Source organism: Herpailurus yagouaroundi, unplaced genomic scaffold (genome assembly GCF_014898765.1).
Source record: "Herpailurus yagouaroundi ecotype Mexico unplaced genomic scaffold, PumYag 139, whole genome shotgun sequence".
Classification (NCBI taxonomy): Eukaryota; Metazoa; Chordata; class Mammalia; order Carnivora; family Felidae; genus Herpailurus; species Herpailurus yagouaroundi.
Window position 1 is genome coordinate 25,004,387 of NW_024412394.1, and position 26,245 is coordinate 25,030,631.

At 35.7% G+C, this 26,245-nt stretch overlaps 1 long non-coding RNA gene across 1 annotated transcript; it reads right to left on the reverse strand.

The window, feature by feature from the left end:
* Positions 1–241: 241 nt before the first annotated feature.
* LOC121029123 (uncharacterized) lies at positions 242–25,701 on the reverse strand. Its single transcript, XR_005789601.1, has 3 exons — positions 25,611–25,701; positions 18,916–19,018; positions 242–313 (listed from the first exon to the last, which is right to left on the reverse strand). It is a non-coding gene; the product is annotated as an uncharacterized LOC121029123 (long non-coding RNA).
* Between the last annotated feature and the right edge of the window lie 544 nt (positions 25,702–26,245).

The window sequence follows — 26,245 nt, forward strand, 5'->3', positions numbered from 1 at the left end:
AAAGGTATGGGTATTCTTGATAAGCTCACTTCACAGGATTCCTGCTGAAGGCAGGCCAGGGTGATCAGCTATCAAGAGTGTGAGATTCTTGCTAAACTGACTAGAAGCATTCTTGATACACTGAGCTAGGCAGGCTGAAGACAGGGCCCAGTGATGAAGAAGAACAAATGGACTTGGGAGCAACACTTTGACTAACACATGGAAGAAAACAAAGACGACTGCTGACAGAAGGCCCCACTTACCTCAGAATGCTGAATTCCTGATGTCACTTTACTTCAGCCATCCAAATCTCTTGAGATATGAGAAGAGGATCCTAAAAGCATGCAGAGGGACGCTCTTAGAATTCAAGAAAATACCAATAGACATCTTACCATTCAGGGCATGGACAATAGAAAGGAGAGGTTATTAGGGAAAAAAATAAACAACAATAAAAATAACATTTGAAATAGAAGACAAGCACAGTTTTGATAAGCCTTAATAAAATAAGAAATCCATTTCAAGTATTATGTGCTATGTGATCTCTGCCAAATTAAAAAAACATGGATTTTATGAAGAATGCAATGAAAGGATGATAAAATATTTTACCTAGATAAAATGTCATTTAAAAGGAAAACTGAATGACATAAGAAAAATTGTAACCACAAGTTATAGTGGTCCAATGCAAAACTTCTTTTTGTACTAATAAAGACAGAGCTGATACTGTGAAAAATAAAATACTTTATATGGGAATAAAACTGGGCAAATGACTGAAAGAAAAGGACAAATAGATGAAAACAGTTGAAGGTGATAGCTATGAAGAAGGGGGGAGAAAAAACCTAATGAAGTGTTAACTAAGACCCTAAATTATCTAAGTTATCTAAGAAAGAAAAAATGGGATAGAAATGGAAAGTTTTTATAACGAGAAAAGGAATTTTTCCTTACTAAAGACTTAATTCTATACATCTGAAAAAAATCCCTCAAATACTACAAAGTTCCAAAAAGAATATAAACTCTTAATTAAATCCTGCTGAAACTATTCATTTATAAGGTAGAAGAAAATATACTGCATAAGCATATAGATAGAATTTTTCATTAAAGAAAAATGTTACTGACTTGCTTTCCTTTCTTCTTATTATTCAACAGTAGAAGATAATGGAGAGATTAGTGGTGGAAACAAATTCACACCTCCCAAGACACATAGGAATGCCAAGAGGGTTTAAGATGTGTGGTATCTATTCAGTCTATTCAAATGACAAATGAATTAAAAAAATTTCAAGAATGTAAATTTGTGGTCCAAAAAGATGGGGAATGTAATCATTACCTAAATAAGTGTTAAAAATATGCTTACACATTGGATGAAATTAATTGTTGCAAAGTAAGGAATATACAACAAAAAAAAAAAAAAAAGAAAGGGAAACAAATCAGTTCTAAAAGACTGGGATGTGTAAAGTAGGCAATGGGGATTAAGGAGTGTACTTGTCATGATGAGCACTGGGTGATGTATGGAATTGTTCAATCACTATATTGTATACCTGAAACTAATATAATACTGTATGCTAACTATATTGGAATTTAAAATAAAATAAAATACAAATATCAAACTATACAAGCACAAATTTAAAAATTTTAATTATAAGTATTAACCCTTAGAAACTAACCAGATTCACATTTAAAAATGTTTTATAAAACTATTTATTGCAAATTTATCATAATAATAAAAGAAAAACAAATGAAATGTTCTATTATATATTGATTAAATTGTCTTATCAAAATATTTAATAAAATGTGAATATATTCATAATATTTGTTTATGACAAAGGTCGTAATACTAGTAATACTCTATTACAGTAGAGTATACCTGAAATTATTTCACTGACGAGTAAATGGCAAATTTCATACAGAGTCCATAAATATATTTTCACAGATAAACCTGGAAACATTTACATTGGTAAATATGATTTTCTTGAGGACTGAAAATATATTAAGTTTTCCCCAGAGGAGTTAAAAAGGTAATGATGAGGGGTGTGTGGGTGGCTCAGTTGGTTAACCATTAGACTTGGTTTCGGCTCAGGTCATGATCTCACAGTTCTTGAGTTTAAGCCCCACATCCATTTCTGCACTGACAGTGCAGAGCCTGCTTGGGATTCTCTCTCTCTCTCTCTCTCTCTCTGCCCCTCCCCTGCTCATGCTTTCTCTCTCCCTCTCTCTCTCTCTCTCAAAATAAATATATAAAACTTTTATTAAAAAGGTAATATTGAAAAACATAGGTGCAAGTATATATAGCTAAAGTCAGAAATCAAGTAAGTTTTCATATTGTAAATCAATATTTAATTTTCCCCTTAGATTGAGCTTACCTACTGTTGATGAATAACTATTATTGTTAATATTTATAATATTGTACCAGAATTCTATTGTAATGATCAATAAGAAATATTATAAATCCATCAACTAGGTAATTAGCTCACCTATAAATATTTTAACCAAATAAGGAGTTCAAGAAAAATAAGATTATGTATTCACTCTAATAGTTGCCGTTTGTTTGCTATTATATGCATATTATATTAGGGAAAATGGTTACTCTTCTAAATGAATAAATATTTAACCTTGAGGTTCACCTTTTTCCACTTAAATTTATATTTTTAGTCTTGTAGCAAATTTATTTTTTGATAATGACTTTACAGTTTGTTTTATTTTTTTAACCATGAAAAATGATTTCTATAGAGAAATACTAATGTGTTTTTTTTCCAATGGAAACATAACACTTAAATAGAAAGGCTACAAATGTGAAGCTATATCTACTACAATCATAAAGGCAGATGTTTTAACATCACATAATCTTCAATTATCTCGTAGCTATACCTATGCTCTAAGTATGTGATATTGAAGTGTTGAGTGCCTTTTATTCATTTCATATAAGTTTAATGGCATCAAAATTGCTTCACCTTTTTTGATTCATATCATGTTAGTTTTGATGATGTTAGCATTCTACTGAATAAAAAAAATTCTTTTGTTTGTACAACAGGTTCTCCAGGAAGAATGAAAACTGCTGATGCAGCCTGTTAGCTCTCTCTGCTTTCTTGGGGGCTTTCACTGTGAGTTCATGTGTATCTAGTTATGCAACCAAATTAAACTATAATTCTCCATAAAATCTCAAAAATTTCACCTAGCAAGAAACATGAAGAGCGTGCTAGGGCTTTCCACAATGCTAACTAAAATAAGCACCTAACTGCTAGACTCATCCCAATCTTTCCTTATGGTCCTATTTATCTCAGTTTGCAATTAACTGATTTTTGTGATGATGTGATAAACATCTGCCTTGAGTATTTTGAGTATGAGGAGAACAAAGACCACATCTGTTTTCTTCACCATACTACCCCCAGCGCATAGGATAGGGCTTGACTGCAGAAAATACAGAAAACAGAGCTGCAACAGGAAAAGAAAGGGTGTTGGATGAATGGGAATTTTTGGTGGGGGGTGGGGGGGAGGCTTTTGTTGCAGTGGACAAATCAGCTCAACTAATCAGTGTTTTTATGTCCTTTGACTATAGATTAAAATGCCCAGGAAAGAGACTCAAATCATTCTGGTCTGGGTCCTTTGCCTATTTCTTGGAAAAATGAACACAGGCGTCTTGATTGATAACTACTGAAGTTGTGCAGCATGGAAGAGTAGAAATTCCCCATGGAAAATTCAGGTGACACTACCAGACCATGGTAAGGATAAATACAATGAAGGCAAAACTAAAAGATTTTCAGTATAAGGAATAAACAGATAGTCTATACTTGTCACAGTTTCTTATAACAGAAACACCAGAAGATATTAAAGAAGTTACTAAATTCCTTTTAATGCCTGTCCTTAGAATAACCAACAGCAAATTAATCTTCTATTAAGAGTTATTTTGCCAACACACATTTTGGAAGAGTTATTTTGGACTATATATCAAGAAGGCACATAGCTATAAGTTTTGTTTTGTTTTGTTTTGTTTAAACATTAATTGTGAAGTGTTTTTTTCAACTTAGATCGCTACTCCAAGAAGTCAGGAACTATGTCTGTTGTACATTTCTGTATTCCTGGCATATGCCAGAATCTGCTACAAAATAGGTACTCAAGGGGTGCCTGGATGTCAGACTCTTGATTTTGGCTCCGGTCATGATCTCACATTTTGTGAGTTCAAGCTCCATGTTGGGCTCCACGCTGACCTACTTACTTGGGTTTCCCTGTCTCTTTCTCTCTCTCTGCCCTTCCCCTGTACTCTCTGTCTCAAAAATAAATAAATAAATAAATAAATAAATAAATAAATAAATAAATAAATAAATAAATTACTTTAAAAAATAGGTACTCAAAAATTACCGAATAATAAACCAAGAAAGGACTATAACAGGTTTCTCATTTCTTTCCCTTATGAGAACTAAAAACAAGGCTGAAACTATTTTAAGAAGTGTTTACATACAAATATGGAATCCAAGAAAGCCAATCCTAGAGTTTCAAAAAGAAAATATCTCTATCACTTTTGGCTCAGTTTGTGACTGTCACAAAAACATTTTAAAAATGCAGAAAATGATGTAAATTGAACTTGTGCTAGTTTATCCACGATCTAAAGCAGAAAAAGGAAACTCTGTGGATGGGTTTGAAGGCTTCAATTCCCACAAAATAATTCTAAAAGTATAAGGACTAGATCTTGACACTAATTCATCCAGTACAGTATTATTTTCCTGAAATAATCCTCTCTGGCAACCCGTCATTGGAATCTATCAGATGGACATATATCCTCATCTATTAAATCTTTCCCATTGACATCTCCATTAAGTGATATTATTCATTCTGTTCAAAAGTGTAATTCCTTCTCCGTTGTCCTATCTACTAAGGGCTGAGATATTCATACTGACTTTGGCTCACATTTATTTTCTGCTAACTATAGGATACAGTTTTCTTGAAAGCAAATAAGCTTTCCTGGCCTAATGCCTTGATGCACTGGTTTACTACTCTACAGATACTTCTTCAGCCAGGAATTGTTTGACTGCACTGTGTCCTTGGTCAGATGAAAACCTGTTCAACCTTAGTGTTGTTAATCATATAGCACCTAGGTAATAAAAAGAGCACGGTCCGGAATTAAAATTCTGACCTGATATTTATTGGATGTGTGCCCTTTGGAAAAAAATAATATCTTTTCTAAATATTTGAACTTTTGTCTGTAAATGAGTGTAAAAATATAAATAGCAAGTCTGGTATGTGAAATGGGATAGCACATGAGAATGACTAGCATACTGACTCATGGCATTATTTGGAAAGGGTTCTTTTCTTCTTTATTTCTAAACAAGAGATGCCTACATTTTTTTTCTGACCTAGTATATCTACTAGTAACTGAAAAGTTTCCTTTCACTATAAGGTGCATATATGTTTTCTAATAAAGACACTGAGTGGTTAACCATTCATATAGAACATAAATGGAATGTTATATAGAAACCTAATGGAAATTTTACTTGTAGCTTCAATCAGGTGTTAACACATTAGTATGTCTTTGTCAATTCTATATCTGTAAATGGCTGCATTAGATCAGAAGAATTTTCTTTATCCTTATCTGGTATATATTGCCACTTGTAACTTGAATGGCAAGTTTAGAAACTATAAATATCATAAAGTCAGAAACATAACTATTTATGTAACTAGCATATAACCAGCAAGTAACACAGTGCCCAGCACCTACTGGATGTTCCATAAACATATATTGAATGAATTAATAATGAATGAGTAAATGAATGAACAAAAATATCACAAATTATGGGGATTTTTCTGTGTCCATAACAAAATATCTAAACATACTTTTAAAACCATTCTTTAGACAGGTTCTCACTGCTAACTAACCACATGCCAAAAGATTGTAGTCCCTTAAACCCAGGATTAAATCACTAGTACTAAGTATGTTGTTCAATATTGCCTACTTTTTAATAAAGTACGCCAATCATAAAATATAAATGTCACTTTATGGCATGTGGTATAAAATGCTATTATTCATTTTGTCTGATGTGTTAAAGATGTACGGTAAGATAACTAGCTTTATGTAAGATGTCTAAGACAAAACAAAACAAAATAGATCATTTTTATAGTTATCAATAAACTAATTTTGGAGAAATAAGGTTTGAATTTAACTTTAATGTGATCTTGCGAAAATGAACCTATCATCACATTTGCATTTGCCGACAGGCAAATGCAAAGGGCAGTGTGTAAGCCCAACGCTACAGAGCACAGAGAAGGGTATGAGACCCAAGATAGTCAACAAGAGGGTTGGAATAGGGTTATCCAGGCAAATGTTATAGATCAGGCAAAGCTGAATTACATACAAGAATTTTTCCAGGTAGAAAACATTTCAGACAGAGGAAGCCACATATACAAAAGCAAAAATGAAAAGAAAAACACACAGAAACAAATACAAGAGAATGTAAGACATATGAGAATTGTAAGGAGTTCAGTGTGGCTGGAGGGAAATTGAGTGATGAGCCAGACTCACAATAAGTCTGAACAGAGAAGCTAAGACATTTGGTTGCAAACAAATTAAAGAGAAGACATTGAGAATTTTGAGCAAAGAATGACATATTAGATCTATATTTTAGAAAGATCACTTTGGTAATGATACAGACAATGAATTTGGTTGGTAGTGGGGATAAAACACTAGGTATAGGGAAAGTACCCTCAAAGGCTAAAAATGATGAACTTGTGTAGTAAAAGAGAAGATGGGACAGGTGAGAGGGATTAGAGTGATATTAAAAAGCTATTATCTGGAGATGAATTTGTCAAATTGAAGATAAGAAGGGGTGTCTTTTTCTTAGAGACTAAACAAACAAAGGAATATTGTGACAAATTTGTTAACTTTGCTATTATGATTTTGAACTTGAGGGAGTTCACTGCTAATAAATTCAATTTAACACATTCATTGAGAGTCAGAGAAAAAGCCAGAAAGTCTATCAAACATGAATGTAGTGTATGCTGTGAAACAGGCTTAAGAAAAGGGCAAAGTTTGCAGAGATGACTGAAGAATGACTGCAGCAAGCTAGGTAAGACATATAGGAATTTTCAAAGGTCACTGAGGATGCAGGTGAGGTTGAAGTCCAGATGTGCAATGGCATTGATCTACATGGCTATGCAATTCTCCAGCAGTTACTTAATCTTTTAGGTACAGTAACACCCCTACCCCATTTCTGGGGGTGATACATTTCAAGACCCGAGTGAATGCGTGAAACCAGAGATTGTTCTAAACCCTATATATCTAAACACATGTATCTAAAATAAAGTTAATTTATAAATGAGGCACAGTAAGATATTAACAACAATAACTGATAATAAAATAGAACAATCATAACAATGCACTGCAGTAAAGTTATGTAAATAAGGTCTCTCTAAGTATCTTAGGGCACTGTATTCATCCTTCTCTGAATGATGTAAGATGATCAATGCCAATGATCGAAGTGAAATGAGGTGAAAGACACAGGCATCATGACAGTGTTAGGCTTCTACTGACCTTCTGATGATATGTTAGAAGGAGGACCATCTGCTCTGGACGGCAGTTGACCATGGATCATTGAGACTGTGGGTAACTGAAACCACAGAAAGTGAAACCGTGAATAAGAGGAGACTACCATACTGTATGTGTTGAAGGCAGACTATTGAGTCAATCCAGGCAGATTTTTCAAGTGAGTGCAGCAAGGTGAAGTGTGTGAGGTAGGTAGGTTTGAAGCACGAAAAAGAGCTGTGAAAGTGATCCAGGCAATGAAGGCAGGAAGAGAGGTAGGCAAGGTGGATAAACTAAGGGAAGATAACTAGGTTTATCAGAGAGAGAGCTAGTGATGGTGTAGGAGAGGTCAAATACAGAAGATAGCGATTAGAGTGCAAAATATTTGAGTGTACTCTTTCAGACATGAAGAAGTGTGAAGCCATATGGAACATTAAAGAATCAGGATACGGGGGCGCCTGGGGCTCAGTCGGTTAAGCATCCGACTTCGGCTCAGGTCATGATCTCACGGTCCGTGAGTTCGAGCCCCGCGTCAGGCTCTGTGCTGACAGCTCAGAGCCTGGAGCCTGTTTCAGATTCTGTGTCTCCCTCTCTCTCTGACCCTCCCCCATTGATGCTGTCTCTCCCTGTCTCAAAAATAAATATTTAAAAAAAATTTTTTTAAATAATAAAATTTAAAAAAAGAATCAGGATATGATTCATTTATACAGGAGTGGTTAAAGTGGTTAAATAATTGTTCAGAAGGGGAAGAGAGATTCATGTGGACTGAAAAAGTCTTGGAAGTCCTGGTGGAGAAGAGAAAGCTGAGCCGGAAGGAAAAACTTAAAATTAACTTGGGCAGAAAAACAAACTGAGAGAGTATCTCCCCCCTCCTCTTTCCCCACAGAACTGCAAGAAACAGTGGTGACAGCACATTTGCAAGAGTAGAAGTTTTTGTTAAAGCAAAGGAATTCATGAGAGACAAATGGAAGAAAATGAAACAGGAAACATTGTTAAAGGCAGAATTCAAGAATTTGATTGCCAAGACAAAGAGTTTAGTCTTTGTTGCTTAGGCAGTGCTGTTAAGTTAAAGTCGTTTAGATTGATTAATAAAATATTTAACAAAAGCTGCTCAAATATTTTATCTGGCCTTTAATAAACCTATTTCTAAAAATATACAACAAAGTTGTCAATTCAAATATAAGATTTCCCTGAGTTACTCAGGAACTAATTTCACTGTCAGTTGGATTACTTTGTGCTATTTATGTTAGACTCAGCATCAATGTGGCCTAAGGGCCAATTCATTGTTAGTAAATTGAGTACAAATTTATATTCATTATGATATTTCAATTGGAAAATTTTCCTAAGAAGATATTATCCATCTCATCCATCTAATTCTCTGGATGAATGTGCAGCTAAAGTGGTAATATTCTACAGGAATATCACATTATCTGATGGTATCTAATATAACTTTGCCAGTTGCTTTAAAGTTAAATATTTTTATTTTCTTGTTATAGATTATACCGCTATTTTGTAATATTTTACCAAGATTACATCTAATTAAAATTTATTTATAAAATAATATTTTAATTCATTTGGTAAATGATGTCTATTGAAGTTAAATATCATAAAGGTGTCATTTGTTTTGGTAAATATTGTAGTAGAAAGATATTAGATCATATTTATTATTTTGTCCTCTGTCTTAACTTAAAAGTACCAATATATCTTAATAATGTTTGAAGCAGACAAAAAACTAAAAACATAAAGATAACTTTAAATCTTTAAAATTAAAACAGAGATTCAAAACTAGGATAAATGTCCACAGGGCAAAAGTAGTAATTCAATAAAACTATGAAACCAACATTTTCTCAAATCACATGTAATGATATAATCAACACCAAGTAACCAAAGATTAATTACTATCATACTACTCTGAATCTAAGTACACAAACATTGAGAATGCTCAAATTATACTGTATCTTAATAAATACTTTTGCTCTTATTTTTTGTGATGAATTTCGTATTCTCTCTGCCCTCAATTACTTTATACACTAGTTGGATAATCTTGTCAACTTGACTTAAAACAAAAATATTAGACAGAAATCTAGGTATAGTATGAGAAGCATATTAAGTAATTTCTAACAGCACTGACGGCACTACTTGTTTCTAGGAGAAAGGGCACCATATAAAAGGGGGAAAGGTGAGTTTTCTGAAGAAGAATTAGAAAATATGTCTTTCATTTTGCCTTATTTGGGGAAATTTCATATTAGGTAAGTACAAGTACATACCCTTTAATTCCCTTTGCTCGAGAAGGGGAACACTGACTTTCTGCTGCCCAGGACTTCCACATTAGCTAGAGTAATTAGGATAAGGGGGAAGCGGTTAACAAAAAAAATTCTTACCCGTCTGAATAATTTCACTTTAATTCCAGGCATACGGATGGCGTGGGATTTAATACTGAACATCCAGTGTGACCCCAAATGCCCAACCTAGTTAATCATTCCTGGTCCCAGAGAAAAACTACTTCGTGATCTGAGCATTCTACTACAGGAATATCTAGAGTTAGTGGATTCTTCTGTGTTTGAAATTATCCTCATTTGACCCCAGAGCTTCTGTTTGGGAGTGACAAGGTGGGGGAAGTTGTTCAGAGAAGAGTTAGAAAGATGTCACGGAAGATGATCAGTTAGCAGCAAATCTAGGTTTTGCGAAGCATGAAACTCCTACGATTTCCCATACTCTATTTAAGCAAAAGAACACATTAGGCACACGACTAAATATTTATTTACAATGAAAAAGAAGTCACAAATATAACAAATTTTAAAATTCACATGCATCAAAATCATTACGAAATTTAGAAAAAAGTTTAAATATTTAACTGCCTAACCCATCCTATTAATCACACCTAATTTTTCTACATTTTGTTGGTTGCAAACTCTGATACCTTGTTTGTAAGGTAACAAGTTGAGAGAATAAAAAAAAATAATTTTTCTCTAGCATTATGGGTCAAAATTTGTTGATTATTGATAGTTTAGAAAGTTACTTTAGCTTTACACGTCATTATCAATTATATTAGGTAAATACTTAGAATTGTCATCAAAATTACTTTCACACATGATTCAGAAGGTGTTCTGATGATCCACTCCAGCTCCAAGCATTTCAAACTTGTTTCTCTTCTACTGCCTACATAATGAAAATAAGCATCTTTCTCTTGTAACGGGCATAGATTATAATCATTTATACCTTTAGAAGAGAAAAAAATTAAATGTTTACTTATTTATTTTGTGAAATACAGAGAGAAAGAGAGACAGTCCCAAATAGGCTCTGCATTGTTAGCAGGGAACCAAACGTGGGGCACAAACTCACAAACCATGAGATCATGACCTGACCCAAAGTCAAGACTCAGATGCTCAACTGACTGTGAGCCACCCAGAAGCCACAGAAAAGTAAAATTTTTATCAATTACCTTGTACAGTAGGATATTAATTGAATTTTTTCAAAATAATATCACTTTTAAATAATTAAAACCAATAGAACTGGGTTTTCAAACTAATGTTTTGAATGAAGAATAAACAAACTTTAAGAAATGTTTTTTCTATTTATTTATCACAGGAAAATGAGAAAAACTAAAGGCAATATATACTAATCTTTGATTTAATTGAGGGAAAACATCCATGGACCAAACTGTATATTCTTAATGTATGTTGAAAAGAAGCAGAATATAGCACCACAAAATATGCCATTTTGGCATATTGATTATCTTTTCTCCTTTAATTTATTTTAAAAAATTTAATGTTTATTTACTTTTGAGAGAAAGAGAGAGAAAGAGCACGAACAGGGTAGGGACAGAGAGAGAGGGAGACAGAATCTGAAACAGGCTCCATGCTCTGAGCTGTCAGCACAGAGCCTGATGTGGGGCTCAAACTCACAAACCATGAGATCATGACCTGAGCCAAAGTCAGACGCTTAACCGACTGACCTACCCAGGCACCCCAACATATTGATTGTTTTGAATTAAAGTTAGCTAAGAAATGGCCACTACAAGAAGGACACTCTGACCCTCCTTTCTCCCCTTGAAAGCAGAAAATAAATCTCCTTGTGAAAAGTATCCTTTCTGTACCAGCAGGACGGAAGGCATCCTTATCACCAGAAATATGAAATGTAGGGCTGAAAAAACTGGATAAATAAAACTTGTTACTTCCTCACTAATTACTTCCCCAAGCCCAAATCTCTTTGTCTTATCAATTCTTCACAAATATATAGTTTCTTTGTGTAAAAGGTATAAGAGGTGCCTGCTTTGTTCGCTTCTTTGTCTCATATTTTTCTGGGGTTCTGTAAATACAAAATTAAAAATTTCTTTTCATTCTCTTAATCTGTTTTATATTAATTTATTAGAGCAGCCAAAGGAAAGTTTTCCACCCCATAATATCTTAGACTTCAGAGTACTTAACGCACTATTGCTAACATAAAATGAGAATAATTTCATTTCAGACACTCAATATTGAAATGTATCAAATAGTATCTTAAGACATACTCCTTAAATTGTCTTCATTTTGACAATTTAATGAATGAATTAGATGAATTCATTGAATTAGATGAATTTCCTCTTTCTCAGCAAACAAAAAAAAAAGTGTTTTTCTCCATGTCATCTATATAAATTTATTATATCAGATGAAAAATAGTTTAAAACATTTGGCTCTATTGGATTACTTTTTTTTAAAAAAATTTTTTTAACGTTTATCTATTTTTGAGACAGACAGAGAGCATGAACAGGGGAGGGGCAGAGAGAGAAGGAGACACAGAATCTGAAACGGGCTCCAGGCTCTGAGCTGTCAGCACAGAGCCTGATGTGGGGCTCAAACTCACAAACCATGAGATCATGACCTGAGCCGAAGTCGGCCGCTTAACCGACTGAGCCACCCAGGCGCCCCTGGATTACTGTATTTAAAAAAGAGAAAGTTATCATTAACTTTACTAAATTTAAATTATTGCCTTGTTAGTAGCAAAGCTTTCTTTAACATATAAATAACCTCAAGACAGACTGAAATTCATGTTCTGTCTAGAAGCACATTTGGTAGCTAGGTTATCCTTAGATGTAATGAAAATACATACTTTGCAAGGGACAGGTCATACTACTGTAAAGAAAGGAATGCTTAGAGCCTCTTTAGCAGGCTGGTAGGGATGATGAGGACCAAAAATTAAAACTAGGGTAATAAGCCTTGCCAAGTGCAAATGGTAAATAATAGGATGTAAAGCTAAATTACAATCTCAATCTGGATGCATAGTAACAAAAAATATCTAAATGAGTCAGCTATAGTAATGGACACAGAGTAGCAGACTATGGTAATCTTTATTATCAAATTTAAAGTAATTGGGCTTTGGGGCTCCTAGATGGCTGAGTCAGTTAAGCGTCTGACTTTTGGTTTCGGCTTAGGTCATGATCTCACGATTCGTGAGATCAAGCCCCTGCTTGGGATTCTCTCTTCTTTCCCTACCCCTCCCTCTCATATTCTCTCTCTCTCTCTCTCTTTCTCTCAATAGATAAATAAACATTAAAATAATTACAGCAATTGGGTTTTTTAGTTTTTAATTGTCCTTCCAAATCCATTCTCTCCCTTTCCTCGTTTTGCTATGCGTAAGAGATGACTTCTATAAGCTGTATCACTCAGGCTCCATTCCCCTCTGTCTTCTCATGGGGAATGCCCAACAGAAAGCACCAACAGGAGATGGACATGTGGAAGTAGAGATAGTTTGGAGTTTCTTTAACTCTCTCCGTGCATCTGAATTGTGTTGTCTGAGGGGAAAAGACCAGTGGAGGATCAGTGATTAAAGACTCAGGAGAGAGAGGAAATAATAGTGTAGGATCTACAGATGCATCCCATTGGATGGTCCCATTTCCAGGGCTTTTAGTTTTCTATAGGTTCCATTAAACAATTTCTTCTCTCGCTTCTTTTGTTTCATATTGTAATGGCTTCCTAATATTCTCATTCCAGTGTCCTTAAATTTATTAAAATTGGTTGTTTCTTAAAACTCTCCATACATTCATTATACTCTCCTCGGTTAATATCCTAGTTAATACCCTAGGATGAAGGGCACACTAAAATGTGCCATCTATATTCTGCCCGAACCCTGCCTGAAACTTGGCACTCTGCCTGGTTTGAAGAGCCCAGATGACCCAAGGGTGATTGAGCAGAGACTGACTTCTGGAGTAGAGTGAAGGGTACAGTGGTCTTATTCCCTAACAAAAACATTTAACTGGAGAAAATTATAAAACAAAAATAAAACAATTTGAAGTCTTTGAAATTTGAAAAAAAAAAGGACATTCAGATCATTAAGGGAAGATAAAAAATTATCTCTATATCCCTATATGCAAGTGACACAATTTCATATACAGAAAATCCGAAGGTGTCCCCTAAAAAATTATTGGCCCTAATAAATGAGTCCAAAAAGGTAGCAGAATAAAGGATCAATATACAATCAATTGCATCTGTATGCACTGGAAATGAACATTACAACTATAATATTTTTAAAACTGCTGTAACAATATCAAAAAAAGGATAAAATACACGTAAATCTAACAAAAGAAGTGCAAAACTTGTACAATGAAAATTTGGAAGAGATTTAAAAAGATGTAAATATATGGAAAGATACAAGCTCATGGATCAAAAAAATTGTGAAAATGGCAATATTCTCCAAACTTATCTACAAATTAAACACGAGCCCCATCAAAAATTAGTAAAATTTCCCAGGTGTTAGCAAAGTTTTGTGGAAATCCAAGGTATTCAGAACAGACAAAACAACTTTAATAAAGAAAAATAAAGTTAGAGTATTAACACTTTCCAATTTCAAAATTTATTACAAAGTTGCTGTAATCATTACAATGTTGTACTGGCATAAAGATAAATCTGTAGATCAATGGAACAGAAATAAGCTCAGATATTTATGGTTTGGTTTTTGAAAAGGTGTCAATGAAGAAAGGAATAGTCCTTTCAACAAATGGTACTGAGAAACCAGATATCAACATACAAAGATGAAGTTGTACCCCTACTCCACACCATATACACATATTTACTCAAAATTAGTCATAGACATAAATATAAGAGCCAGAATGTTAAAACTCTTAGAAGAAAACTTAGGAGTAAATATCTTCATGAACATGCTTTCTTAGATATGGCATCAAAAGCATAAGCGATAATATATACCAAAAAAAACTGAAATCAGGATCTTGAAGAGATATCTATTTGTACCCTCATGTTCACTGCAGCATTATTCACAATAGCCAAGATATGGAAACAACCCAAATATACTTACAGACAAATGGATAAAGAAAATGTGGGATACACATATGATGGAAATTATTCTGCCTTAAAAAAGGGAAATCCTGCCTTTTTGATAATATAAATGAACCTAGAAGACATTAAGTGAAATGACCCAATCACAGGAGAATAAATACAATGTGATTTCACTTATATGAGGTATCTAAAAAGGCCAAACTCATAGAAGCAGAAAAGAGGATGGCAGCTGCCAGTGGCTGAAAGGAAGGAGAAATAGGAAATTATTTTCAGTGGGTTCAAGGTTTCTGTTATGCAAGATGAGCAAGTTCTACAGATTTGCTATACAACACAGTACCTGTAATTAATAATACAATAATTTGCACTTTAAAATATGTTGACAGGATAGATCTCACGTGAAGTGTTCTGAAAGAAAGAAAGAAAGAAAAAAAGAAAGAAAGAAAGATCCACAAAAGAACAGAAGGAAATTGCTAGAGGTGAAAGATGTGTTTATTATCTTGGTTGTGGTAATAGTATCACAAATATATGCGTATGTCCAAACTGATCAAGAGCGTACATTAAATGTGTACACTTTTAATATCAATCACACCTCAATAAAACTAAAAATAAGTGATTAGGACTAATGAAAAGAAAACCCATGCAATGGGAGAAAATATTTTCAATTCAAATATTCATAACAGACTGTATCCAAAATATAGAAAAAATCCTTATATCTCAGTAAAAATTCAAATCACCCAGTAAAATATGGACAAAGGATTTGAATCAATATTACTCCAAAGAATTTATACAAGTATATACAAATGAAAAAGCACATGAAAAGATGCTAAACATCTTTAGGCAACAGGGAAATGCAAATCAAAACGCAGTGAGATGCCATTCTATATCCATTTAGATGGCAATAATAAGAAAGACTTATAATAATACTTCTTGGTGAAAATCTGGATAAACTAGAATCCTCATTCACTTGTGCGAATGTAAAAAAAAACTATAGCCACTTTGGAAAAAAATCTTGGCATTTCCTCAAATTTTGGTACATAACTATCATGTGACCAAGTAATTCCACTTCTAGGTATTTACCCAAGAGAAATAAAAGCATATGTTCATACAAAGATTTGTACACCAATATTTACAGCAACATCACTCACAATAATCGAAATCACCAGGGATCCTGGGTGACTCAGTCTGTTGAGCGTCCAACTCTTGATTTCATGAGTTTCAGCCCAGCATAGGACTCTGTGCTGACATCACAGAGCCTGCTTGGGTTTCTATGTCTCCCTCTTTTCCTGCCCCTCACCTGCTGGTTCTCTATCTCTCTGCCTCAAAATAAATAAATAAACATTTAAAAAAATCACCTAAAACTTTCCATAGAAGTTCTCTTCTCTTGAATCAGTGCTAACCCTATGAACTGCTTTAATCAATACAGTATGGGGCTAAGTAATGCTCAGCTAATTCTGAATCTAAAGCTTAAAAGGCCGAGAAGCCTCTACTTTTATGCTCTTGGGACCCACTGCCATGATACGAAGTGGGATTAGAACCAGGCAGCCCCAGCTGAGCTCCCAGCCAATAGCCAACATCAAATATCAGCTTACATGAGTGAGCGACCTTGGTTGGACATCTGGGCCCAGGAGAGCTTCCTGATGACTGCTGCTCCAGATTGCGGAGCAGACTTCCCAATCAAGTCCATTCAATTCATAGGATCACGGCATATAATAAAATGGTTGCTGCTTTAATTTACTAAGATTTAGGGTGTCAAACAGATACTTAAAATAGTGAGTTTGGCATATCTCAGACCTACTTGGTAGTGGGGATGAGGAGGGTCCTAGCTCATTCCATGTTCTGTGTTCTGCTCAAATATGAAACAGATAAATTTGCAGTTGATAAAGAAGTTGGTTACTGGTTATCTATTCAATAATATACGGCATGTACCTTTGGGTTCTAAATGAAAATATTCAGGTAATTATTGAAAAGGTTCAAAATCCATGTTTCTTTTTGATAAAAATAAGAAAAATATCAGGTATACCTTTATTCACTTAGTTAAAAAAAATCTATGAAATTCTTGTTTTGTCCTGGGCAATGTGCTAAGAACAGAATACAAATTTGAACTAAAAAGGACAATGTCATTGACTATACAGAGCTCCTGGCTTTGGAGGTTTTGATAATCCTTATGAGCTGTGTTGTGCCCTGATTTTGGTAGAAAATAGCATGGGAAATGGAAAGGATAGGTTTGAGAGATGTGTAACTTGGAGATGATATAAAAGTTTCTGTTTAACTAGATCTGGCATGAGGGATAGAAGGAGAAATCAAGGTTAGCTCTTGGGTTTTCAGCTGGGAAAAGTAGTAGAATTGGAAGTGAGTTGATTTTTTCTGTTTTGTTGACTTTAGGATTTCCTTAGGATAGCTAAGGGAGATATTTAGAATGAAGCTGGAAGTATAAGCCTGAAGCTTAGAAAAGAAACATGGGCTAGAATTACAATTTGCAGTCATAAGAATATACATGTGCACAAATCTATGGGAAAAGTTGTTTGTTCAGATATTTCAAGTGGGAAGACAAGATGGTTTGAAAGAGAAACATGGACATTTTAAGACCTGGCAGAGGAAGAAAGACCACTTAATAGGATAAGGAGTGGACAGGAGATGAACTGGAAAAATATTACATTACAAACTGTCAAATGCATCTGAGAGAATATATGAGATAAGGACTATAAAATACCAATTGGATTTATAAATTATTCAATTATTGGTGACTGGAAAAAGTCAATTCCATAGCATAGCATGACTTCTATGAGGAAGCAAATACATTGAGCATAGAAAATAGTTTCAGGATGTTTGGTTTAAATATTTATTACTTTTTAAAATTTGTTTTGAAAGAGAGTGTGCACACATGAGCAGAGGAGGGGCGGAAAGTGAGAGAGAGAGAGAGAATCCCAGGCAGGCTTTGAGCTGTCAGCACAGAGCCCAACACAGGGCTCTGTCTCAATAACTGCAAGACCATGACCTGAGCCAAAATCAAGAGTTGGATGCTTAATTGATTGTGCCACCCAGGTGCCCCTTAAGATGTTTGGTTTAGAGGGAAAGCAAGAAACAGGGGAATAGAGGCAGTGGTATAAAGGGGTAGTAGGTAGGGAAGGTGGGTGTTTTCTGCCAACATGCCTGTGATAAGACTTTGCATTATCTCTACAGAATTGTAAAACAATAATAAATTGACTAAATAAACACCTGTCTGTGTTTATTATCACCATGCATAGGCAATTCAACGATAAAATATTCTTCTTAGAGCAGATAACACATCTTCATCATTTCCTCCTTAAATCACTTCATAGCAAAAGAGAATAAGGGGTCAAAGAAAGATTTATGATCTATTTGTTTGTTTATTGTTTTAAGAGAAATACTTGTGCACATTTAGATAGCCATAGCATTTCTCCCAGTTTAATTAAACTTTAGGCAGGTTTCTTCCACCTCTAGGCCTCTCTTTTCTTAGAGAATTTACTTAAAAAAAGTTATACCTGCAAATTCTTTCTCTGTACCCTTTGACATATAAATCCTTCAAAAAGCCTCTTGCTAGTTTTATAACCATGGACCTTCTTTTCTTTTCTCTTTTTTTTTTCTTCTCTTCTTTCTTTTTTTCTTATTTATTTATTTATTTATTTATTTATTTATTTATTTATTTTTATTTATTTATTTAGAGACAGAGAGGATGTAAGTGGTGGAAGGGTAGAAGGGGAGGGAGAATCCCAAGCAGGCACATGGTTGTCAGCACAGAGCCTGATGTGGGACTCAAACTCACAAAAAACTGGGAGATTATGACTTGAGCCAAAATCAAAACCTGGAGTCTTAACCATCTGAGCCACCCAGGCACCTCTGGACTGTTTTTCTCAAGAACCTGGGAATGTCCTTAAGAATGTAATCATCAAGGAAGGTAGCACCCTATCTCCCAGTGTCTGCTGAAGGGTCTATCTGATGGGCACTGCTTCAAGTTGTAAAAGTACCTCCTGTCGTGAAGGTATCAAAAAGTTTTTCTTTCGGGTAAGGTCAATCAGCAAACCCCAATGGCCTACAATCCCTCCACTCCAGTTACTAGAAACTATGGTGCCTTTTTTTTTTAGCAGAGTTAACTGTGTTTTGCTCTCTGTCCTCTATTTCGATAGCCTTGAATAAAGTTTTTCTTACCTGTTTAACTTTGTGGGTGCAATTTTTACTTCGACAGTCAGGAAGGAATAAGTAGAATTTGTAGATTCAGGTGAGTGAAGAGATAATCAATAGAACAGAGTTTCTGAAAAAAAAAATAAGAAGATGAAAGATTTGATTTAGCCTGGAGCACAGCCATCTCATGGCTCATAATCTACACAATATTCTTCCAAATGACACCAGACTGAAGTGTATTGGCTTTCTGTTTGGGAGTGGGTAATGACACTCTTATTCTTTGACAAGAAAGTGACTATTTTGACATCTTTATGTTGGATATCTAAAATTAACCAACAGTACATACTGGGTATGTATAAGATTTTATACATACAAGTCACAAGTTTTACTGTCACCCTAAATCTCTTCAAGGTTTAAGTTAGACAATAACTGAAAGGAAACACTAATTGATTGTTTCTCTTCTTACCTCTCACTCTTAGCTCAATTATTTTTGCATACTTCACAGCATTTTTTACATAGGCATACTTGGTATTCATTTCATTGAATTGAATTCCTACTTGTAGTTGAAATATCATGAAGTGAAGTACCAATACCATTTTGTCTCTGAATAGCAAAGAAACTCATTGAATTCAGATTTAATGTCATGTTCTTTATTCTTTAATAATAGTCAATAAAAGACTTGTTCATTTACACATCTGCTCAATAAAAGGAAGAATTTTTTAATAATTAGGCTTTCCAACAATCCAAATAATGGGATTGTTTGCCTTTATTTTCTTTCTTTCTTTCTTTTTTAATATAATTTATTGTCAAATTGACTAACATACAGTGTATAGAGCGTGCTCTTGGTTTTGGGGGTAGATTCCCGTGATTCATCACTTACATGCAATACCCAGTGCTCATCCCAACAAGTGCCCTCCTCAATGCTCATCATCCATTTTCCCCTCCCCCCGCCATCTACCCTCAGTTTGTTCTCTGTATTTAAGAGTCTCTTATGGTTTGCCTCCCTTACTCTGTTTGTAACTATTTTTTCCCCTTCTGTTCCCCCATGGTCTTCCGTTAAGTTTCTCAAGTTCCACATATGAGTGAAAACATATATGTCTTTCTCTGACTTATTTCACTTAACATAATACCCTCCAGTTCTATCCATGTTGCTGCAAATGGCAGGATTTCATTCTTTCTCATTACCATTGTATATATAAACCACATCTTCTTTATCCATTCATCAGTTGATGGGCATTTAGGGTTTTTCCATACTTTGCCTATTGTTGAAAGCATTGCTATAAACATTGGGATCCATATGCCCCTATGAATCAGCAATCCTGTATCCTTTAGATAAATTCCTAGTAGTGCTATTGCTGGGTCATAGGGTAGTTTTATCTTTAATTTTTTGAGAAACCTCCACACTGTTTTCCAGAGCGGCTGCACCAGTTTGCATTCCCACCAACAGTGCAAGAGGGTTCCCATTTCTCCACATCCTTGCCAGCATCTCGCCTTGCCTCTTGTTTCCTGCGTTGTTAATTTTAGCCACTCTGACCAGTGTGAGGTGGTATCTCAGTGTGGTTTTGATTTGTACTTCCCTGATGATGAGTGACATTGAGCATCTTTTCATGTGTCTTTTGGCCATCTAGCTGTCTTCTTTGGAAACGTGTCTCTTCAAGTCTTCTGTCCATTTCTTCACTGGGGTATTTGTTTTTCGGGTGTTGAGTTTGGTAAGTTCTTTACAGAATTTAGATGCTAACACTTTATCTGATATGTCATTTGCAAATATCTTTTCCCATTTTGTCAGTTGCCTTTTAGTTTTGTTGATGGTTTCCTTTGCAGTGCATAAGTTTTTATCTTGATGAAGTCCCAATAGTTCATTTTTGCTTTTAATTGCCTTGCCTTTGGAGACATGTCAAGCAAGAAATTGCTGAGGTCAAAGAGGTTTTTTCCTGCTTTCTTCTCTAGGGTTTTGATGGCTTCCTGTCTCACATTCAGGTCCTTCATCCATTGTGAGTTTATTTTTGTGAATGGTGTAGGAAAATAGTACAGTTTCATTCTTCTGCATGTTGCTGTCCAATTCTCCCAGCACCTTTTGTTAAAGAGACTGTCTTTTTTCCCATTGGATACTCTTTCCTGCTTTGTCAAAGTTTAGTTGGCCATACATTTGTAGGTCCAATTCTGGGGTCTCTATTCTATTCATTGGTCTATGTGTCTGTTTTGTGCCAATACCATACTGTCTTGATGATTACAGGTTTGTAGTAGAGGCTAAATTCTGGAATTGTGATGACTCCTGCTTTGGTTTTCTGCTTCAATATTACTTTGGCTATTTGGGGTCTTTTGTGGTTCCACACAAATTTTAGGATTGTTTGCTCTAGCTTTGGGAAGAATACCGGTGCAATTTTGATTGGGATTGCATTGAATGTGTAGATTGCTTTGGGTAGTATTGACATTTTAACAATATTTATTCTTCCAATCCATGAGCATGGAAAGTTTTTCCATTTCTTTGTGTCTTCTTCAATTTCTTTCACCAGTTTTCTATAGTTCTCAGCATACAGATCTTTTACATCCTTGGTTAAGTTTATTCCTAGGTATTTTATGATTCTTGGTGCAACTGTAAATGGGATCAATTTCTAGATTTCTCTTTCTGTTGCTTCATTACTGGTGTATAGAAATTCAACCAATCTGTACATTGATTTTGCATACTGTAACTTTGCTGAATTTATGTACCAGTTCTAGCAGCTTTTTGGTGGAGTCTTTTGGGTTTTCCATGTAGAGTATCATGTCATCAGCAAAAGTGAAAGTGTGACTTCTTCTTTGCCAATTGTGATGTCTTTGATTTCATTTTGTTGTCTGATTGCTGATGCTAGGACTTTCAATGCTATGTTAAACAACCGTGGTGAGAGTGGACATCCCTGTCGTGTTCCTGATCTCAGGGGGAAAGCTCTCACTTTTTTCCCATTGAGGATTATTTAGCTGTGGGCTTTTCATATATGGCTTTCATGATGTTTAGGTATGTTCCTTCTATCCTGACTTTCTTGATGGTTTTCATTAAGAAAGGATGCTGTATTTTGTCAAATGCTTTTTCTGCATCAATTGACAGGATCATATGGTTATTATCCTTTATTTTATTAATGTGATGTATCACATTGATTGATTTTCAAATATTAAACCAGCCCTGCAGCCCAGGAATGAATCTCACTTGATCATGGTGAATATTTTTTTTATATGCTGTTGAATTTGATTTGCTAGTATCTTATTGAGAATTTTTGCATCCATGTTTGCCTGTAATTCTCCTTTATGGTGTGGTCTCTGTCTGGTTTGAGAATCAAGGTAGTGCTGGTTTCATAAAATGAGTCTGGAAGCTTTCCTTCCATTTCTATTTTTTGGGGAACAGCTTGAGAAGGATAGGTATTAACTCTGCTTTAAATGTTTGGTAGAATTCCCCAGGGAAGCCATCTATCTGGTCCAGGACTCTTATTTGTTGGGAGATTTTTGATAACTGATTCAATTTCTTCACTAGCTATGGGTCTGTTCAAATTTTCTATTTCTTCCCGTTTGAGTTTTCGTAGTGTGTGCACGTCTAGGAATTTGTCCATTTCTTCCAGGTTGTCCAGTTTGTTGGCATATAATTTTTCATAGTATTGTTTGTGTTTCTAAGGGGTTGGTTGTGATAAGTCCAATTTCATTCATGATTTTACCTATTTGGGTCCTTTCTCTTTTGTTTTTGAGAAGTTTGACTAGGGGTTTATCAATTTTGTTTATTTTTTGAAAAAAAAAGCTCTTAGTTTCATTGATCTATTCTGTTTTTTTTTTAATTCTATATTGTTTATTCCTCTAATCTTTATTGTTTCTCTTCTTCTGATGGCCTGGGGTTTCTTTGCTGTTCTGCTTCTAGGTTCTTTAGGTGTGCTGTTAGATTCTGTGATTTTTCTTGTTTCTTGAGATAGGCCTGGATTGCAATGTATTTTCCTCTTAGGACTGCCTTTGTTACATCCCAAAGGGTTTGGACTTTCAGGTTTTCATTTTCATTTGTTTCCATATATTTGTTAATTGAATTGAATTGATTTTTAATTTCTGGTTGACCCATTCATTCTTTAGTAGGATGTTCTTTAACCTCCATGCATTTGGAGGTTTTCCAAACTTTTTCCTATGATTGATTTCAAGTTTCATAGCATTGTGATCTGAAAATGTACATGGTATGATCTCAATTCTTTTATATTAATTGAGGGCTGTTTTGTGACCCTGTATGTGATCTTGGAGAATGCTCCATAAAAACTCAAGAAAAATATGTTTTCTGCTGCTTTTAGATGAAAAGTTCTGAATATATCTGTCAAATTCATCTGGTCCAGTGTATCATTCAGGGCCATTGTTTTGGGTTTTTTTTTTTTTATTATTATTGATTTTCTGCCTAGATGATCTATCCATTGTTGTAAGTGGAGTAGTTATAGTCACCTGCAATTACTTCATTGTTATCAATAAGAATGCTTATGTTTGTGATTGTTTTATGTATTTGGGTGCTCCTAAACTGAGTGCATAAACACTCATAGTTGTTAGCTCTTCTTGATGGATAGATCCCATAATTATGACATATGATATAATGCCCTTCCTCATCACTTATTAAAGCCTGTAGTTTAAAATCTAGTTTGTCTGATAGAAGTATGGCTACTCCAGCTTTCTTTTGACTTCCAGTAACATGATACATGGGTCTTCATCCCCTCACTTGCAATCTGAAGGTGTCCTCAGGTCTAAAATAGGTCTCTCTTTTTTTTAACTTGTAACATTTATTTATTTTTGAGAGACAGAGCATGAGCAGAGGAGGGGCGGAGAGAGAAGAAGACACAGAATCTGAAGCAGGCTCCAGGCTCTGCACTGACAGGCTTATAGCAGTGAGCCTGATGTGGGGCTCGAACCCACAAACTGTGAGATTATGGCCTGAGCTGAAATCAAACACTCAACCGACTGAGCCACCCAGGGGCCCCTTGTAGACAGCAAATAGAGGGGTCTTGTTTTTTTAATCCATTCTGATACCCTATGTCTTTTGATTGGAGCATTTAGTCCATTTACATTCAATGTTATTATTGAAAGATATGGATTTAGTGTCATTTTACTATCTGTAGGTTTCGTGCTTGTAGTGATGTCACTGGTCCTTAGTAGTTTTTGCAACATTCCACTCACAGTCTCCCTTAGGATCTCTTGTAGGGCTGGTTTAGTGGTGATGAACTCCTTCCGTTTTGTCTGTCTGGGAAAGCCTTTATTGCTCCTTCTATTCTGAATGACATTCTTGCTGGATATAGGATTCTTGGCTGCATATTTTTCCAATTCAGAACATTGAATATTTTCTGCCACTCCTTTCTGGCCTGCCAAGTTTTAGTAGATAGGTCTGCTACTACCCTTAGCTCTTTCAGAAATCTCTCTTTATCTTTGTATTTTGCCAGCTTCACTATGATATATCATGCAGAAGATTGATTCCTATTACATCTGAAAGGTGTTCTCTGTGCCTGCTGGGTTTCAGTGTCTGTTTCCTTCCCCAGATTGGGGAAGTCTCAGCTATGATTTGTTCAAGTACATCTTCTGTCCCTTTCTCTCTCTCCTCTGCTTCTGGAATTCCTATGATATGGGTATTATTACATTTCATTGAATCATTTAGTTCTCTAATTCTCCCCTCGTGGTCTAGAATATTTTTATCTCTCTTTTTTCTCAGCTTCATCATTTCCCAAAATTTTATCTTCTATTTCACTTATTCTCCCCTCTGCCTCTTCCATCTTCATTGCCACTGCATCTAGTTTATTTCCCACCTCATTCACAACATTTCTTAATTCCTCATGACCAGTTTTTAGTTTCTTGATCCCTGAAACAATAGATTCTCTCCTGTCTTCTATGCTTTTTTCAAGCCCAGTGATTAATCTTATGACTATTTTTATAAATTCTTGATCAGATATACTGTTTATATCTGTTTTGAGCAATTCTTTAGCTGTCATTTCTTCCTAGAATTTCTTTTGAGGAGAATTCTTCCATTTCATCATTTGGCGAGTTTTCTGTCCCTTATGTGTTTTAAAAGCTTGCGATGTGTCCTGCACCTGCAAGCACTACTGTATTAAAGAGCAGTAATACACTGCCCAGGGCCTGGCACCTTCAGGAGGTGCTCTCTGTTGTTGTGATTCTGGTTGCTTTAACTCCCTACTTGTAGTGATGTTTTGGACCCTCCACCAAATGTGCTTTGATTTGTTCGTTGAAGTAGCTCTGGAAAAAAAACAAAAAACAAAAAAACAAAAAAACGAGGGGGGCAGTGGTGGTGGAAGAGGACTTATCCCATACAAACAGAGAAATGACAGGGGCAGGGAAAAAGAAAAGAAAAGAAAATTGACCAGGCAGAAAAACTATATGACTTAATCCAAAGGGGGGGGGGGCGGGGGGGAAATAAAGGAGATATAGAACAGGTATAAAGAGAATAAATACGTCTGTTTAAACAAATCAACAACCAGAATAACCAGACTAAAGGAAAGAAGAAATAAGAAGGAGAAAAGGAAGAGGGAAAAAAATATACCTATATGCACATTTTATATACGTGTAAAATAAGAATTCTCCAAGAATTAACCAACAGCAGTGCTGGTCTGGAGGAGGGGCTGTCTGGTTGGTCAGCCTCTATCTCCAGAAGCTACCAGGTACCAGACATGGAGAGGTATGGTTTGCCATAGGTTCCACCTCCACTGTGGGCCTGCTTTCCCTTACCTGAAGCCCACCTTGTTGGTGATGGGGAGAAAAATGGTGAAACCCGTCTCTCCTCCCCAGACTGGGTGTCTGAAACCACTTTGTTCAGGCAGTCCTTGTAGTGCTGCACGGGCGCCGTCCCTGCCCCCAGCTCCACAGTCTCCCGCAGTGCCTCCCTGGAGCTCATATGGGATTCAAGCCCAGGTGTCTTAAAGGGCCCCACTCCAAGTGCCCTGATTCCCCGGAAGTGCCAATCCGTCCCAACAAGGAAGGGCCTCCTCATATCCTCAGGTAGCTGCGCGCTGGTGTGAAAGATGCAGTTTGGCCCTCTCCGCCTCCTGTCGCGCATCCCTGGCGCACGGCTGGGATTTCAAACCCTGATGTCTTAAAGGGTCCTGCTCCATCTGCCCCGTACCCGGGGCAATGCGTGCCGCACCGCCGATATATGTCCTCTGGCTGGCGGGTGCAGGCGGTCTTTGTCCTCTGAAAGGTTATATACCTTCTTCCCACAGCACTCCAGGGAAGGGATTGCTTACTCCCACTGCGAACTGTGCCTCTGAACTAGTTACTGAGCCCGGGGCTGGTTCCCCTCCTCCCCAGGTGCGTGAACAGGGCAGCCGGCCCCAGTCCGGAGATAGCGCCACAGTTAGAGACTGGATCTTTCTCC